Raw genomic sequence first — 17,300 nt, forward strand, 5'->3', positions numbered from 1 at the left:
ATTTTAGAGAGTTTTTTGGTTTTTGATTTGTTGATAGATTATGTTGATGTTTGTTTATATGGATGTTATTGTGTATAGATGTTCGCAAAATAAAGTCTAAGGGTGGAATGTCTTGACAGGGTTTTGGGCTCTATTTAGCAGTGATATAGACTTTAATCTTGCTCACATCTAGGATACGTATTCCTAGCTTGTGTTGGCCCTTTTAAGCCCTTTCTTCCAGACCTAGAAGAGGCCATCTATTGCCTATTGGCTTTGGCCTGTTATTTTTGCTTATAGTAGAGGTTGGATCTTGTGGTCCTGACTTTATATTACACATTGGTATGGTTTATGTAGGTACTCTGACAGAGCTAAGGGTTATTTCATCCTTCTCAGGCGTATAGGCCCAGAACTAGAGAGACTCCATCTTGATGGAGCTGAGAGGCTTCAGGGGTAAAGGTAAAGTTTATAGTTAAGGCTGTTTGTGTGCTAGAGGAAAACCGGTTAGGACTGCTTCTTATCCGAGGAATGTGTTTTGTCTCTTGGGCCCAGACGTAACAAGCAGATGCGCACTGCGGTTGCGTGGAAGCCTTGGAGCTGGTACAGGAATTCGGTAGGAGGCAGCCCTCTGTTGGAAATTTCCATGAGGGGAGAGGAATCCATAATAGCGAGCTGCAGGAGAGGAGGAGTGGTCAGTTCAGTTCAGTCCAGCTTGTGTGCAGTTCAGCTTGGAGCCAGAGCAGTGTGGTTCTTGCAGAGGAGAGAGCAGGATGTCTGCTGGAGCTGCAGAATAGAGTGCAGTTCTGGAATGGAGAAAGAAGGCAGATGATTGCTGAAGATGAAGAGAGAGAGCAGTGCAGAGAGCATCAAAGAAGGCTGTCAGCTGGAGCAATTGAACCAGAGGCGTGGTGATGTGGTGACGGAGGGAGAGACAGAGAGAGCCCTGATCCCACCAGAGTCAGAGAGAAATCTTCCTTCTAATAGGTGAGGTAGTCTGAACTAGCCCCCTTTACAATTACACCTTAATCTTGTCCTTATTCCCTAGGCTATTATATGTCTAATCTTTTCCTTTTCAGCGGTGTGTTAAAAGTTCCTGTTACCCCGCAGATAAATTGTATGTCTAATCCTTTTCTTTCAGCGGTGTGTTAAAGTTACTGCTAGTCATAGAAACCCCGCAGATTTATATATGTGTATTTTATCATTGTTAAAATAAACAGAGAGCCCTGTTCTTAGTGAACCGACATGTGCCTTGTATTCTTGTTCAATCAAGGTAATCTGCTTCTGGTCGGACATTGTTTGCATGAACGGATGCGAATCCCGGTCAGGTAAGGAGTGACTGAGTAAGGGAGGTAGGGAACATTTGATGCCAAGAGCAGAAGGTACATATTATAATTTGGCTAACTCCTAATATTGTAGTAGCAAGCCCTTAGTGAATAGGGAGAGAGACTCCTGTAAACAGCGTCTTCTATTTCAGAGCATAGGTAACCTTTTTCTTCTAGTCAGATGTTACAGCAAGAACAGATGCTGCCCCTGATCCGGTAAGTCTGAATAATTAGGGAGAACAAGAAGCCCTTGAGCTAGGGAATTGTTGACACTAAGTAATTCGGTCATCCCATAATATTATTGTAGTAGCGAGCCCTTAGTGAAGAGATAGAGAGACTTCCCAACATAGAGAGACAGAGAGCTGAAGGTATTCATAGGAAAGTGGTCGTCATTGGTAAGTGGCGTTAATGAGAGCGCTGGGGAGGAGACCAGTGTGGAGGCCTGCCGGATTGCGGGCCATGTGTAAATGAGAGCACCTAAGACAGAGGGGTGTGTAGGTCTGCCGGATTGCGGACCGTGTGTAAATGAGAGCACTGGGGCTGCAGACCCATGTGTGTATACCCACAGGATTGTGGCATGTTAATGTGAGCGCCAGGGAGGACACTGGTGTGTAATGAGATCATCTCTAGAGAAAGAGGCGTTAATGAGAGCACTAACTGAGGTTAGTGTGTAATGGTAGATAATCAGAACTGCCCCAGGGTAGATTAGTCTGGACCCATGTGGTCGCGAGACTATAAGGTATGAGTGTGGTGTAGGGCATGGATATCCTTAGTAATCAGTGAGTATTCTTAGTATCCCTATAGATTTAGTGGTGTTTCTGATAATATGAGCTTGTATATTGCGAGTTCCCCATCCTCAGGTAGGTACCCAGGTGCCTGGATAGATGGTCCTGAGGAGGGAGATGGCTACATTCCGGCTGGGTTAGAGGGGCCCCTAGGGGCTGATCCCATCTGGTCCAAAAATCCGGTCGGTACAACCATCTGTTTCTCATTTAGTCCCATCCCCGGAGCATGAGCTGGAGTTAAAACAGCTAGGGATAGAATTGTGCTCGCTGACTGGGAAGCCCAAGCAAGGGTAGGGAAAGACTAAACAGCTGTGGACGTAACAGAAGATGGCAATGTAAAAGACCATAAGGTAGACGTCTCAGACACAGAGGGAGATAAAACAGAGGACGCTCCCGGAGTGACAGGAGAAGAGGAAACAACAGGGGCAGAGGCTAAAGGGACCTGTACTGGAGTTAGGGAAATAACAGGATATATACCTTGTGGGGCATAAGGTGAGCTCATCCTACCCAAGGCCCTTCCATCGCTGTTGCTTTGTTTCACAATATTGGTAACACCACATTTGGAAAAGCAGTAGTGTGTGGGTCGTACTCCCTCACCCTATTCCGGAGCTGCAGCCTCAGCTTGGTTTTTCTTCTGTGATTGGCGGGCCTCTCCGTGTCCGCGATTTTCTGAGGCCGCCCTGAAGGGTTGAAGACTTCTGGAAACGGGGATTTGTGTTTGAATTTAAATGAGGGAGTACGACCCACGCACTGCTGCTTTTCCAAATGTGGTGTTACTAATGATGTGAAACAAAGCAGCAGCGATGGAAGGGCTTTGGGTAGGATGAGCTCCTACGCCGAACGTTCCAGGCCCAGGTCTTTTGACAGGGAGGTCATCTATAATTGCAAACTGGGAGCAATATTACGAGCAATGCGACAGCATTCCATCTGGATTAAAAGAACATTTTTTCTGCAGCGGAAAATGAAAAAATGTGAAAATGCAAAGGATATTCTGTGCATTAAATAAGAACTATCTTTACAAACATCGTTACTTACCTAATGTTTTCTGCTGCATTCTGGGAGACATAGGCTGAAGTAGTCACGTGAGCAAACACCACCCCTTTAAAACAATATGCACGTAAGCACTTTGTGAACTGCCTCTTTCCCGTGATCAAGGCGCATGCCGAAACATTTAGGGGCTACGTGAGGCATTGTGCTGTTTTCCCTGAATAAAAAGACTGCAGCTCCGGAATTGGGCCTCAGCTTGGTTTTTCTTCTGTGATTGGCGGGCCTCTCCGTGTCCGCGATTTTCTGAGGCCGCCCTGAAGGGTTGAAGACTCCTGGAAACGGGGATTTGTGTTGGAATATATATATATATATATATATATATATATGTATATATATATATATATATATATATATATATATATATATATATATATATATATATATATATATATATATATATACAAGTCCAATGCTCACCTTCACAATAAAAAGTAAGCAGGACACATGCTCCGGGATAGGCAGAGGGTTTATTGGAACAAAACAGAGCCCAGTCTTTTGCAGTCCATGAAACGCTGTAGTGATGGGCAGACGCGTTTCTGGCTGGCCGGTTTGGCCGTCTTCAGTGCCAGTCTCACAGGCTGCTGGAAATCTCCCGGATGAAGCGGAGGCCACTCCCTTTGAAGTCGTCACTCTGCTCCTCCTCTCAACTGCAGGTGTGCGCTAACTGTTTCCAACTCTGAGTGAACTGCATGATGGTCAGCATAGTTCATCGAGGTATCCCATTAAGTAATGTGACTACCAAACATCCTGAGATGTCCCTAGTATTCGGCGGTGATCAATGTGCATCCACAGCACACTCAGGTGAGGAAATCCCGTTCCGACCTCCGTCCTATCCCTTAGTCAGGCAGCAACTTGCCGCCTCCTCTCTCCCCATTGCAAAAGATTACCGCTCTGTGGCAATTACTTCAGCTTGGGGGGGCGCCGCATATAGCACTTTCTGTACTCACTCCAAAGTTTGTTTGCTGATGTATGCGGTGCTCCTGAACGAGAGGGCGTGTCCCAGCCGGTCTCAGCAATCCGGACATAGATACAAGTCCAATGCTCACCTTCACAATAAAAAGTAAGCGGGACACATGCTCCGGGATAGGCAGAGGGTGTATTGGAACAAAACAGAGCCCAGTCTTTTGCAGTCCATGAAACGCTGTAGTGATGGCCAGACGCGTTTCTGGCCGGTTTGGCCGTCTTCAGTGCCAGTCTCACAGGCTGCTGGAAATCTCCCGGATGAAGCGGAGGCCACTCCCTTTGAAGTCGTCACTCTGCTCCTCCTCTCAACTGCAGGTGTGCGCTAACTGTTTCCAACTCTGAGTGAACTGCATGATGGTCAGCATAGTTCATCGAGGTATCCCATTAAGTAATGTGACTACCAAACATCCTGAGATGTCCCTAGTATTCGGCGGTGATCAATGTGCATCCACAGCACACTCAGGTGAGGAAATCCCGTTCCGACCTCCGTCCTATCCCTTAGTCAGGCAGCAACTTGCCGCCTCCTCTCTCCCCATTGCAAAAGATTACCGCTCTGTGGCAATTACTTCAGCTTGGGGGGGCGCCGCATATAGCACTTTCTGTACTCACTCCAAAGTTTGTTTGCTGATGTATGCGGTGCTCCTGAACGAGAGGGCGTGTCCCAGCCGGTCTCAGCAATCCGGACATAGATACAAGTCCAATGCTCACCTTCACAATAAAAAGTAAGCGGGACACATGCTCCGGGATAGGCAGAGGGTTTATTGGAACAAAACAGAGCCCAGTCTTTTGCAGTCCATGAAACGCTGTAGTGATGGGCAGACGCGTTTCTGGCCGGTTTGGCCGTCTTCAGTGCCAGTCTCACAGGCTGCTGGAAATCTCCCGGATGAAGCGGAGGCCACTCCCTTTGAAGTCGTCACTCTGCTCCTCCTCTCAACTGCAGGTGTGCGCTAACTGTTTCCAACTCCGAGTGAACTGCATGATGGTCAGCATAGTTCATCGAGGTATCCCATTAAGTAATGTGACTACCAAACATCCTGAGATGTCCCTAGTATTCGGCGGTGATCAATGTGCATCCACAGCACACTCAGGTGAGGAAATCCCGTTCCGACCTCCGTCCTATCCCTTAGTCAGGCAGCAACTTGCCGCCTCCTCTCTCCCCATTGCAAAAGATTACCGCTCAGTGGCAATTACTTCAGCTTGGGTGGGCGCCGCATATAGCACTTTCTGTACTCACTCCAAAGTTTGTTTGCTGATGTATGCGGTGCTCCTGAACGAGAGGGCGAGTCCCAGCCGGTCTCAGCAATCCGGACATAGATACAAGTCCAATGCTCACCTTCACAATAAAAAGTAAGCGGGACACATGCTCCGGGATAGGCAGAGGGTTTATTGGAACAAAACAGAGCCCAGTCTTTTGCAGTCCATGAAACGCTGTAGTGATGGCCAGACGCGTTTCTGGCCGGTTTGGCCGTCTTCAGTGCCAGTCTCACAGGCTGCTGGAAATCTCCCGGATGAAGCGGAGGCCACTCCCTTTGAAGTCGTCACTCTGCTCCTCCTCTCAACTGCAGGTGTGCACTAACTGTTTCCAACTCTGAGTGAACTGCATGATGGTCAGCATAGTTCATCGAGGTATCCCATTAAGTAATGTGACTACCAAACATCCTGAGATGTCCCTAGTATTCGGCGGTGATCAATGTGCATCCACAGCACACTCAGGTGAGGAAATCCCGTTCCGACCTCCGTCCTATCCCTTAGTCAGGCAGCAACTTGCCGCCTCCTCTCTCCCCATTGCAAAAGATTACCGCTCTGTGGCAATTACTTCAGCTTGGGGGGGCGCCGCATATAGCACTTTCTGTACTCACTCCAAAGTTTGTTTGCTGATGTATGCGGTGCTCCTGAACGAGAGGGCGTGTCCCAGCCGGTCTCAGCAATCCGGACATAGATACAAGTCCAATGCTCACCTTCACAATAAAAAGTAAGCGGGACACATGCTCCGGGATAGGCAGAGGGTGTATTGGAACAAAACAGAGCCCAGTCTTTTGCAGTCCATGAAACGCTGTAGTGATGGCCAGACGCGTTTCTGGCCGGTTTGGCCGTCTTCAGTGCCAGTCTCACAGGCTGCTGGAAATCTCCCGGATGAAGCGGAGGCCACTCCCTTTGAAGTCGTCACTCTGCTCCTCCTCTCAACTGCAGGTGTGCGCTAACTGTTTCCAACTCTGAGTGAACTGCATGATGGTCAGCATAGTTCATCGAGGTATCCCATTAAGTAATGTGACTACCAAACATCCTGAGATGTCCCTAGTATTCGGCGGTGATCAATGTGCATCCACAGCACACTCAGGTGAGGAAATCCCGTTCCGACCTCCGTCCTATCCCTTAGTCAGGCAGCAACTTGCCGCCTCCTCTCTCCCCATTGCAAAAGATTACCGCTCTGTGGCAATTACTTCAGCTTGGGGGGGCGCCGCATATAGCACTTTCTGTACTCACTCCAAAGTTTGTTTGCTGATGTATGCAGTGCTCCTGAACGAGAGGGCGTGTCCCAGCCGGTCTCAGCAATCCGGACATAGATACAAGTATATATATATATATATTCGCTGAAAAAACATAGGTTTCAGCCACTTTATAGTTAGGAATTAGCATTTAAAATACCTTAGAAATTCACTGAAAAACCATAGGTTTAACCCATGTTATGGTTAGCTGGACATTTCTCTCATACAAAACCATTGAAATTCCTCCGTTATAGTTAGTTCAGCTAACTATAACTCACGCGCCCGCAATGCACTGCTAATGACTTCACATACTACATCACTCATGACATGCTCAGTGACATCACTCATGACATCACTGATGACATCTCAAATGACATCACTGATGACATCACTGATGACATCATCCAGTGAATGTGTGTCTTTCTGAAAAATAAATATTTTTATATATGTATATCTAAAGGTCGATGGAAGAATAAATGGGTAGATACGTGACTAAATGGATGTTTGTTTTGTAAAATTGATTGTATAACTGACTTATTAAGTGTATCCTAGTGAATACATGTATTAGCAAGTAATCTCACTTTGTGTATAAGTGGCTGCATGGGTTGGTGAGTAGCTACATGAGTGTCTATATGGGTTATTAGTTGGTTTTTTGAGTATCAGTATGAGTGTTTGAATGGTTTGGTGGGCGGTATTACTTACCACATAGATGCATGAATGGGTGACTCACTGTTTGTATGTGTTTTGAAGACAGCATGTGTGCAGGACTGTATGGGTGGATGAGTGTGTGTATGGGTGTATTAGTGAGTGAATGACTGTCTCAATAGTATCTTTATGAGTAACTACATATGTTTAAAACTAGTATATGTGAGTATTGCTGTATATAAGTCAGTATATGTGACAGCTAGAGATTGTAAGAGTTCCTTTACAAATAAGTATGTGTTTCTATAAGTGGTTGTTTAAGAGAGTAAGTATGTGTACGATTCTGTAGAAGTAGGTGTAGTGGTGGATGTATACCTGTATATGCAAGTAAATAGATGTTTGATAGTTTATTTGCATGTGTGAGTATGTCTGTGAGTAACTATAGATGAGTGTCGGTGTGTAATAAGATGTATAGGTGTATGAGTACATATGATGAGTGAGTACATGTATGAGTGCCTATATAGAACTGTTAGTGAATGACTGGATGTGTATGTAGATGTTGGAATTACTGAATAGGTTGTTCTAACTAAAATTGGTTTCTCCATTTTTTGGAACATTTTAGTTTCTAATTGTGAATGTGTGTATCGAGGGTTATATTACGCTGAGAGGAGGTCTGCCACTTTTTCACAAGGATGATGTCATTAGTGATGTCACTGAGCATGTCATGCGTGATGTAGTATGTGACGTCATTAGCAGTGCATTGCGGGCGCGAAAGTTATAGTTAGCTGAACTAACTATAACGGAGGAATTTCAATGGTTTTGTATGAGAGAAATGTCCAGCTAACTATAACATGGGTGAAAGCTATGGTTTTTTCAGTGAATTTTCAGGTTTTTTTAAATGCTAATTTCTAACTAAAACATGCCTAAAACCTATGGTTTTTTCAGTGAATTTCTATGGTTTTTTGAATGCTAATTCCTAACTATAAAGTACCTAAAACTTATAGTTTTTAAAGTGAATTTCTAAGGTTTTTTAAATGCTAATTTTAAAATGTATCTATTATTATATTTATTTGCTATTATACAAATGTTCTATATTTTTTACAATACCTACATTTTAATTTTGATTTATGTATTATTATTGACTAATTTTTGATTTTTTTAAAATAATACTGGCCATGTTTTTAATGTGTTTTAAAGGTGCGCGTACGGTTTTCGCACGCATGCGTGCACACTGCACGCACCCGGGAAAAATGTTTCATTCAAAAAAGTCATTTCTGTTAATGTAATGTACATAATAACCCAAGACATTCTGTGACATAACTGTAAAAATAGTATTTTTGACTTTTAAGAACTGTATATTAGCTTTACGAAAATTGGGTAAAACATCATTTATTTGCGACTCGTGCGTGCCCTGGTCGCGCAACGTGCGCGCACGTAAAGTCATGTGACTTGAAAACAACACTTTTGATTGGTTTATAGTAGTTTCTTTTCCAAATCTTTAAAAACCCCACCCACTTCTCTCACAATCTTTTTCACTTTCTTGGGAGAAGCATCTTCAGTCTTTTCTTCAGGATTTGAAAATGGCAGAACAGCAGCAGCCACAGGAATCTTCAGACTCTGATGTGGAGTATTTACCTGAACAACCAAAGGTGAAGAAAACAAAAGAGTCTTTGTTTGGAAATTTTTTACATGCCTAGAAGGGCAAAAAAAGGAAAATGCCCCAAAGGTTACTTGCAAAATCTGTGGCTCCATTCTATCGAGAGGTGATCCCACCAAACATTATTCCTTTCGTATTCATACTATGGTGCGTCATCTAAACAATGTTCATCCTAACAACTATGCTCGGGCATCAGTCAACATATCAGAGACAATCCTGCAGCTGCTGTCCCCAGTACATCTTCTTCGGGCGCATCCCCATCTACAAGTGCCCTAGACATCTGGCCGGATTTTGCAGACTTGCACGTACGTTGCAACTTTTGCAACAAAATCTTGCGTTACGGAGATCAGAGCATAGACTTGATTGTGCTAAAGAAGAGGCAGCACACATGCCCCCGCAATTAATTTTTTTCTTTTATTATTTTTATTCCTTTTCCTGTTGAGCAGTTTTTGGTTACCTGTTTTTTTTGTTACAAAAAATCCCCCAAAAATATAAAATTGTTCATAAAACAAAACAAAAATTAAAAAGAAAAAAGACAAACTTCACTTCTCTAAGAAGACCTATATTTCTTATATATTGTGTCATACTTTTTTTGAATGAATGTGTAGTGTATAAATGAATGACTGAAATTACTGAGTGAAAGGGAGGAAGGGACTGAGGGAATGGGTGAGGAAAGGGGAGTATGGGGACAGAAAGAAGGGGACTAAGGATAGGGGAGTGAGGTAAGGGGTAAGGGGAGTGAAAGAGTAAGGGAAGGGCAGTAAGGAAAGGAAAGTGAGGGAGGGGGAGTGAGAAAAGGGGAGCAGGGGACGGAGACAGGGAAGGGGAGAGAGAGACAGAGACGGAGACCGAGAAGTTGAGCAGGGTAAGGGGAGTGAAGGTAAGAGAAGTGGACTGACAGTGAGGGACGGGGTATGAGGATGAGAAAAGGGGGTAAGGAATAGTGAGAGATGGGGAGTGAGGGAGAGAGAAGTGGAGTGAGGGGATGGAGGGAGTTTGGGAAGGGGAGTCAGGGAAGGGAAGTCAGGGTTTCAATGAGGGAAAATTAAGAGAGAAGGAAAGTGAGTGAGGGAGAGTGGAAGAGTGGTAGAAAGACAGAGGAAAGAAGATTAAGGGTAAGGGAGAGAGAGGGAAAGAGTGAGAGAGAGGGAGAGCAAGGGACTGAGAGGGAGTGAGGCAGTTAGAGTGAGTGAGACAGAGGGAGACCGGGAGAGAAACATGGCGGAAAAAAAGTGAGGGAGGGAGTGAATGAAGGGGAGTAAGTGAGATGGAGTAAGAGAGTGAGGAAAGAGGTGTGAAGGAAGGAGATTGAGGGAAGGGGAGTGAGGGAAAAGTAGTGAGGGTGAGTGAAAGGCAGTAACAGTGAGAGAATGGGTATGAGGGTGATGAAAGAGGAATGAGAGAAAAGGAAGGAGATTAAGAGAGAGGAAAGGGAAGTGAGGGATAAAGTAGGAGTGAAGGAAACAGAAATGGAAAGAGAGGAAGGGTGAGGAAGAGAGAGGGAGAGAGTGAGACAGAAAGAGAGGGAGAGCGAGTGACTGAGAAGGAGTGAGGCGGTTAGACTGAGTGAGACAGAAGTAGAGAGGAAGAGAAAAATAGAGTGAAGGGGAGTGAGGGAGTAAATGAAGGGGAGTAAGCAAAAGGGAGTGAGGATAGGGGAATAAGGGAAGGGCACTTTGACTGGGGTAGGTCTGGAAATGCTTTTAAAGGACACCTTTGGGCAATTTAAGTCACTTTTTCCACAAACTGCCTTTGTTTATTCTAATATATGCCAAAGGCAAAAATGGAACTGGTCCAAACAATTTTGTCCGCAGATTGAGAAAGCAAGGAAACATGTGAATAAGTCTGTTTCTGCTTTCCTCAGAGACTTTGGTATGGGTTCTATATACAACAACAACGAATGTTACAACATGTGAGACATTTACAGAAGAGACTGTGTACATTTCACAGATTATTTTTTTGGCCTTCATGGTCCTTCATGGACCCCCTGAGAATGCCTAGGTAGTCAGGGAGTCTTTACCCTGCCCCTTTTTCACGTTCTCCACTTTTGTTTTTGACTCTCTTCTGCCTCGGAGACACAAAATGGCAGCTAAAGGGTGCGTGCACCGTGCGCGCACCCCGCGATATAAAAAAATATATATATTTCTTTTTGGGCCTTCGGGGTCCTTCAAAGACTACCTGAGAAGGCCTAGGGGGTCAGGGAGTCTCTACCCTACCCCTTTTCACGTTCTCCACTTTTTTTTTTGACTCTCTTCCCACTCGGACACAAAATGGCGGCCAACACTTCCTGATTTTGACCGATTGGAATGTTGACAGATGTCTAACAGCAAATCAGAACTCCGCTCGCACACACCCGATGCGCGCATGGAGCGCGCACCTAGATATATATATATTTTTTCATTCGATTTTCTCAGGAACTACTGGAGGGATTTACACCATTTAATCAAAAGCATGATCTGCGAATCAGATTCTACCATTTTGCCTCATTTTTGTAATTCCGTTCAGCAGTTCGGGCTGTAGCTGTGTCTTATCGTACTATGGAAAATAACATGGGGAAAACCCTTTTTGGGACCCCCCTTTTTTCTCAGACCCCACTTGACAAATCCCCCCAAAACTTTCAGAAAAGGAGCGGAGCAGAGCGGGCCATCTTCTTTGAGAAATTCATGAAGAATCATCAACCGGCGCAGAAGTTATTCCCAATAGAATGTTACAGATTTCCTATGGAAACTAGGTCCTAACTATGACTACCTTCTGGTGCCAGTCATAGTTAGGACCTAGTTTCCATAGAAAATCCGCAACATTCTATTTGGAATAACGTTGGTGCCGGTTAACAAATCTTTGCGAATTTCGCAAATGCTGATTGGCTGTTAACTGTCTGTCAACACTCCAAACCTGGAAGTGTTGGCAGCCATCTTGTGCCTTTGTAGACTGAGGCACAAGAAAGCAGAAAAACAAATGTGTAGAACGCAAAAAGGGAGCAGGGTAGAAACACCCTGACCCCCTAGGCCTGCTCAGGGGGTCCCACAAGGACCCCCAAGGCCCCAAAAAAATTGCAGTGCGCACGCGTACCTTTTCGAGTATGAGCTGCATGCTCATTGGCTGTCAACACTCCAAACTTTTAAATTATATGCAATTATGTAATGTAATTTAAAAAATAAAATATCTAAAAATAAATAATTAAAAATAATGTAGTAAATCATTATAAACTATAACAATTAATACGTTTAAAAATTAGCATTTACAAAACCTATGAAATTCATTGAAAAAACCCTAGGTTTCAGCCACGTTATTTTTAGGAATTAGCATTTGAAAAAACCTTAGAAATTCACTGAAAAAAACATAGGTTTCAGCCAAGTTATAGCTAGGAATTAGCATTTAAAAAACCTTAGAAAAACCATAGATTTCACATATGTTATAGTTAGCTGGACATTTCCCTCATACAAAACCATTGAAATTCCCCCGTTATAGTTAGTTCAGCTAACTATAACTTGCGCGCCCGCAATGCACTGCTGATGATGTCACACATATTACATCACTCATGACATGGTCAGTGACATCACTCATGACATCACTGATGACATCTCAAATGTCACAAATCCCTCCACTGGTCATGGGGAGTCAGTTACTTGTACTTACCTTAAGGATAATACATTTAAAAAAAAGTATATATTATAAAATTGTCACCTGTGGAAGATACAAAAAAACAGTTACTAGATATATTTTACAACACAAAATATTTTGTAAAACATTTCATTTTCCTTTTTTGCTGTTTTCAGAATATATTGAATTTCACTACAAACAGTGAGTTCAATAGTACTCATCACATAACAGCGGGCAAAAAAAAGACAATCCATAAGGATCTCTTAAAAAAACCCAGTCAATGTTCTCAATAACAATATAAAAAATAAAAATAAAACATATCTTAAATGTTTTTTTCTAAGAGCAATTTCTTACGTAAATATAGCATATCTCAAACAATCATAAAATACCAATACATTCTGATTAATTTTCTTACACTGTAAATAATGTTACTTACAAACAGATGCTGACAAAATACACAGCAAAAAGTCCTTAATGGTTTTGCACACTTTTCCTTACGGCCAAATAGTATGCATCGAGTCCTTGTTTGGAAGTTGTTCCATAGTAATTCTGAACATCCGCCTCCCAGCCTTCTGATCCAAGACCTCTGACATCATCTACGGGTCCCCTAGGACTCATCCATCAGTCCTACGCTGTTCAACATCTACATGGCCACCCTAACACAAGTAGCCACTTTCACAACTTCAACAACATCTCCTACTCAAAGAGCAGCCAGCTCATTCTGTTCCTCACAAAGAAGCCACATACCACCAAAAGCAACCTCCAAGACACAATGAAGGACGTCACTAACTACATAAAGAGCAGCACTGTAAACACAAACTGGCAGAAGATGAAGGTACTCATCCTCAGACCCACTCCATCAGCCTCAGACAACTCCTGCTACCTGACTACAGTGTGAAGAGTACCAACACCTACCAACCATGTGCACACCATAGGATTCAACCTCAACTGCTCCCTCTCCTTGTGTAAGCAAGTCTACACCGTGTCCTTGTACTGTTATAACACCCTCCACATGCTCCGCCACATTTGCAAGTGGACCGTAACCAAAAGAAGATGAACAGTGACACAGGCCTTCATCAGCAGCAGACTACATTGTGGTAAAACACTCTACACATGAATTTTAACCAAACACCTACAACAACTACAACAAATCCAAAAGACCACTATGTGACTGATCATCAATGTCCCTGGCAGCACCCACATCACCCACCACCTGATACACCTACACTGCCTCAATATCAACAAAACGATCATCTTCAAGCTCCTCACCCTCACTTACAAAATACTCTACAACACCAGACTAATGTACCTTAACAGCAGTAATCCTAAAGGGCACATTTTGATCTTAAAATTTTGTCTATCAAAATATTAGGTAAGAATTTGGTAACTCTTTGGGCAAACGTTGCTTAAAAACTAATTGAGTATCATTACACTGTATCCAACCTTTCAGACATTTTAAATAAACAATGTAATGTCCAGATGTGGTAGAAGGTCCATCATGAAGAATATTAGCAACAGCTTTAAAAGTTCTTCCTGATATTGAACATTGACTCAGTGTCTATGAAGTGTTACATGTAAACAAACAATTTAGACAGCCATGATGCCATTTATGAGAAAATCCAAAAAGGTTTTAAACATCTATACCTTCATATTCCAGTACACCAAGCATAAACATTATAAATTCCTGGCAATCTTGCTAAATATTGTGCTTAAATTGACTAGAACCAGAACATATGTCCAAAACATTTTGAATATCAGAAACACTTTTATTTTACTTTTATCACTAGTACATTTCTCATAAACAGAATTCAACAATGAACAGAATCTTTGTATCCCGATTTTCTACAATTTGCTGTTGGAAACTTTGAAGAAAAAAAACAACATTACCAACTACATTAGCATAGCAGTTGACACCAGAACTATTTTGAAACTGATAACCAACATTCTCTTCAACACTGTCCTTTGTCTTTTTGCTTGGAGGCACACTTCAACTTGTTTTTTTTCTTCAGTTTCAGAACAGATATTCACAAGTCTTCTTTTTGTACCTACCACACTCTTTCAATCACAGGATATTGACCTAAATTGGGTGCATATTCTCTTATTAACCTATTATACTCTTTCATATAGTTTGTATCTGCAGAAACTTTTGTCTCATCCAAATCAGTCAAGTACAATCCAGATAAAGTTTTGACTTGAGACAAAGCAAAATATGCCATACCTTCTTTAAACACGGTACTTCCAATATTTACTAAAGCACAATCTACACTTAAACCTTGAGATTTATGAATGGTCACCGCATATGCCAAACAAACAGGAAACTTGTTTTCTGCAGACATACAAATCTTATACAAATCTTATACAAGCAAAAAACGAGCTGCACAATGACTAACTTGTTGTACTTCAGCAAATTCATCAAATTTGATTATCAAAAATTCAATGCCAGCTCTGTTTACATAATTAACAAAATAAACAATTTTACCCATTGCTCCATTTACTAAACCTTTTTGCACATTCAAATTACATCACAAAATTACCCTACAATTTACACATGCATACAAATTCTTTTCTAAACCAGCAGTTTTACTTATCGATTTCTCTAAAGAATCCAATTTCCTCTTCAAGTGTTCACTCGAAATACTACTGATTCCTTCATGTTCTGTTTTATCAATTGCTTCCAACTTTATAATTTCTTTATTTTCCAACTTTATCATTTCTTCAATGAATATATAACATTCACGCAGTGTTGGCATTAAGCAGATTACAGATTTGTTTTCTGCAATTCTCATGTATATTTTCTCTGGGACAATATTTGCATTTGGAAACAAATTGGAAAGTAATTGTGTCTGTAAAGCTTGTTTGCCATGTTCGGTCAATTTTCCAATTCTTATATCTTGAAGAATAGTTCCATAATCAACATCATTTGCTTGTCACATATTTGTAGTAAGTTCCTTATACTGAAAATATGACCAAATGTTTACATTGCCAATACTCCCCAAATTCTTTCTGGTATCTTCATGTACCAGTGTTTTAAACACTGGCTGTCATTTTACAGGAGTAAGTTCTAGAAGATCTCCAAAAACTATGAGGTGTTTTCCTCCGAATAATATGTCATACTCTGTTTTAAGAATTTGCTTCATTCTTAAATGCACAAAGGTAAGCATTAAGTTTGAGACCATGCTTACCTCATTAATAATGAGAAGCTTCATTTTCTTCAACACTCTTGAAACGTCATAAGAAGCTTCTCCAAATAGCTTGTGGTATTGTAATATGTTGTCATGCTCTTCTGGTAACATTAATAAACGACGTAAAGTATGTCCTTTAATATTGAGTGCAGCCAAACCAGTTGGAGCAGTGACAACACAGGACAAATGTGAGTCAGTTATTTTCTGTAGAAAACTTGTGATTAATTTAATTAAAATACTTTTTCCTGTTCGAGCTTGTCCACTCACATGCATATGGATAGGTTCAAATGATGAGCAAGAGCACTCTTTCTTGTCATGAAGAAATCCATGGTCAATCTGTTTTCTCACTTGCTCATATATTTCTTTCTGCTCAAGATTTAGTTGTTGTTCCAAGTCTCCTAAGTTTGTTAGATGTTCTTTACCTTGATGCATTACTGATTCCACCTCTCCCATAGCAGTTGCTGCTTCATTTAGAACAATTGGTTCTTCCAGTGGGTCCTGACTCAACGGAGCAGAAGTTTGACTGTCTTGAGAACTGTCTCTAGCAATCTCAGCTGCGATTGTAGCTTCTTGCTCAATTTCGTCATTTAACATTTTGACATAATTAGCAAAAACAGGACATTCTATAGTACCTTTAGTTGCATTGAAGGAATCTTCATAGCTGTCAAAATCTCCAAGTAATTCCAATTCTGAAAGCAATGGCTTGAAAAGTTGCAAAAGAGCTAAATAGTAAAATTCGTTTTGCAACACAGTTTACGGTGATTAATCAAATGTCCTTTTCTTTGTTTCACCAGACATCCTTCAGAACCAATAACGGCATATATACCATTATCAATGTTTTCGGTAATATTCTGTTAAAAAATATAGTTTTGCAGCACTTCATAGAGACAAATGTTCTCAAGATGATGACTTCTATTTGGATAATATGTATCCAACATATTTGTTTTCACAATATCAGTACTTTCTGGCTCTTTTTCAGATAAATATTTAATTTCTTATACAGATTTAAGAACTCGGTTTCGTGTTGCAGCAAGACCTAGACTCACCCAAATAAATCTTCTAGATTTGGAGTATTGACTTGCAGATGATAAGAGATCCGAGCATTCATACGCTCCAATTTGTCAATGAGATAACATCTTCAAAGTGTAACTGTATAATTTCTTACTTAGACTCTTCTCATGGGAAATCTCTTTCAACATTTCCTTCAATTGCGTCTTTTCTGACTTTGTTATGTACGTTGTCACATATCGTTCAACAGCAATGGAATTGTCTGCAACATATTGAATATCCATATTAGCATTCCACATGGACAAAATGACTGGGTTGTAGTCATTTATGTATTTTGACTCTTCATTTCTTCTTAAGTTGTAGGCATTTTTTGGAGACTTTTTTGTGATATTATGTCGCAAAGAAACAGTTCACTCTTCCTTTCCATATTACAGGTCGAGGAAATGCAAAACGGCAATTGCTGTAGAATTTGTCCTTAGATTTGTACTTTTGATGACAGTATTTGCCACAACGATGGCTTTTTTAATCGAAAGACTGGTTGTCTAAAGTCCTTATCTTGTGTACTTTTGGGTACTTCACATGTAGCATATTCTTCAATGAAAGACAACACAGTATCATCTGAGTCTGTTCCA

The sequence above is a fragment of the Lissotriton vulgaris genome, chromosome 5 (assembly GCF_964263255.1).
Source record: "Lissotriton vulgaris chromosome 5, aLisVul1.2, whole genome shotgun sequence".
Taxonomy (NCBI): Eukaryota; Metazoa; Chordata; class Amphibia; order Caudata; family Salamandridae; genus Lissotriton; species Lissotriton vulgaris.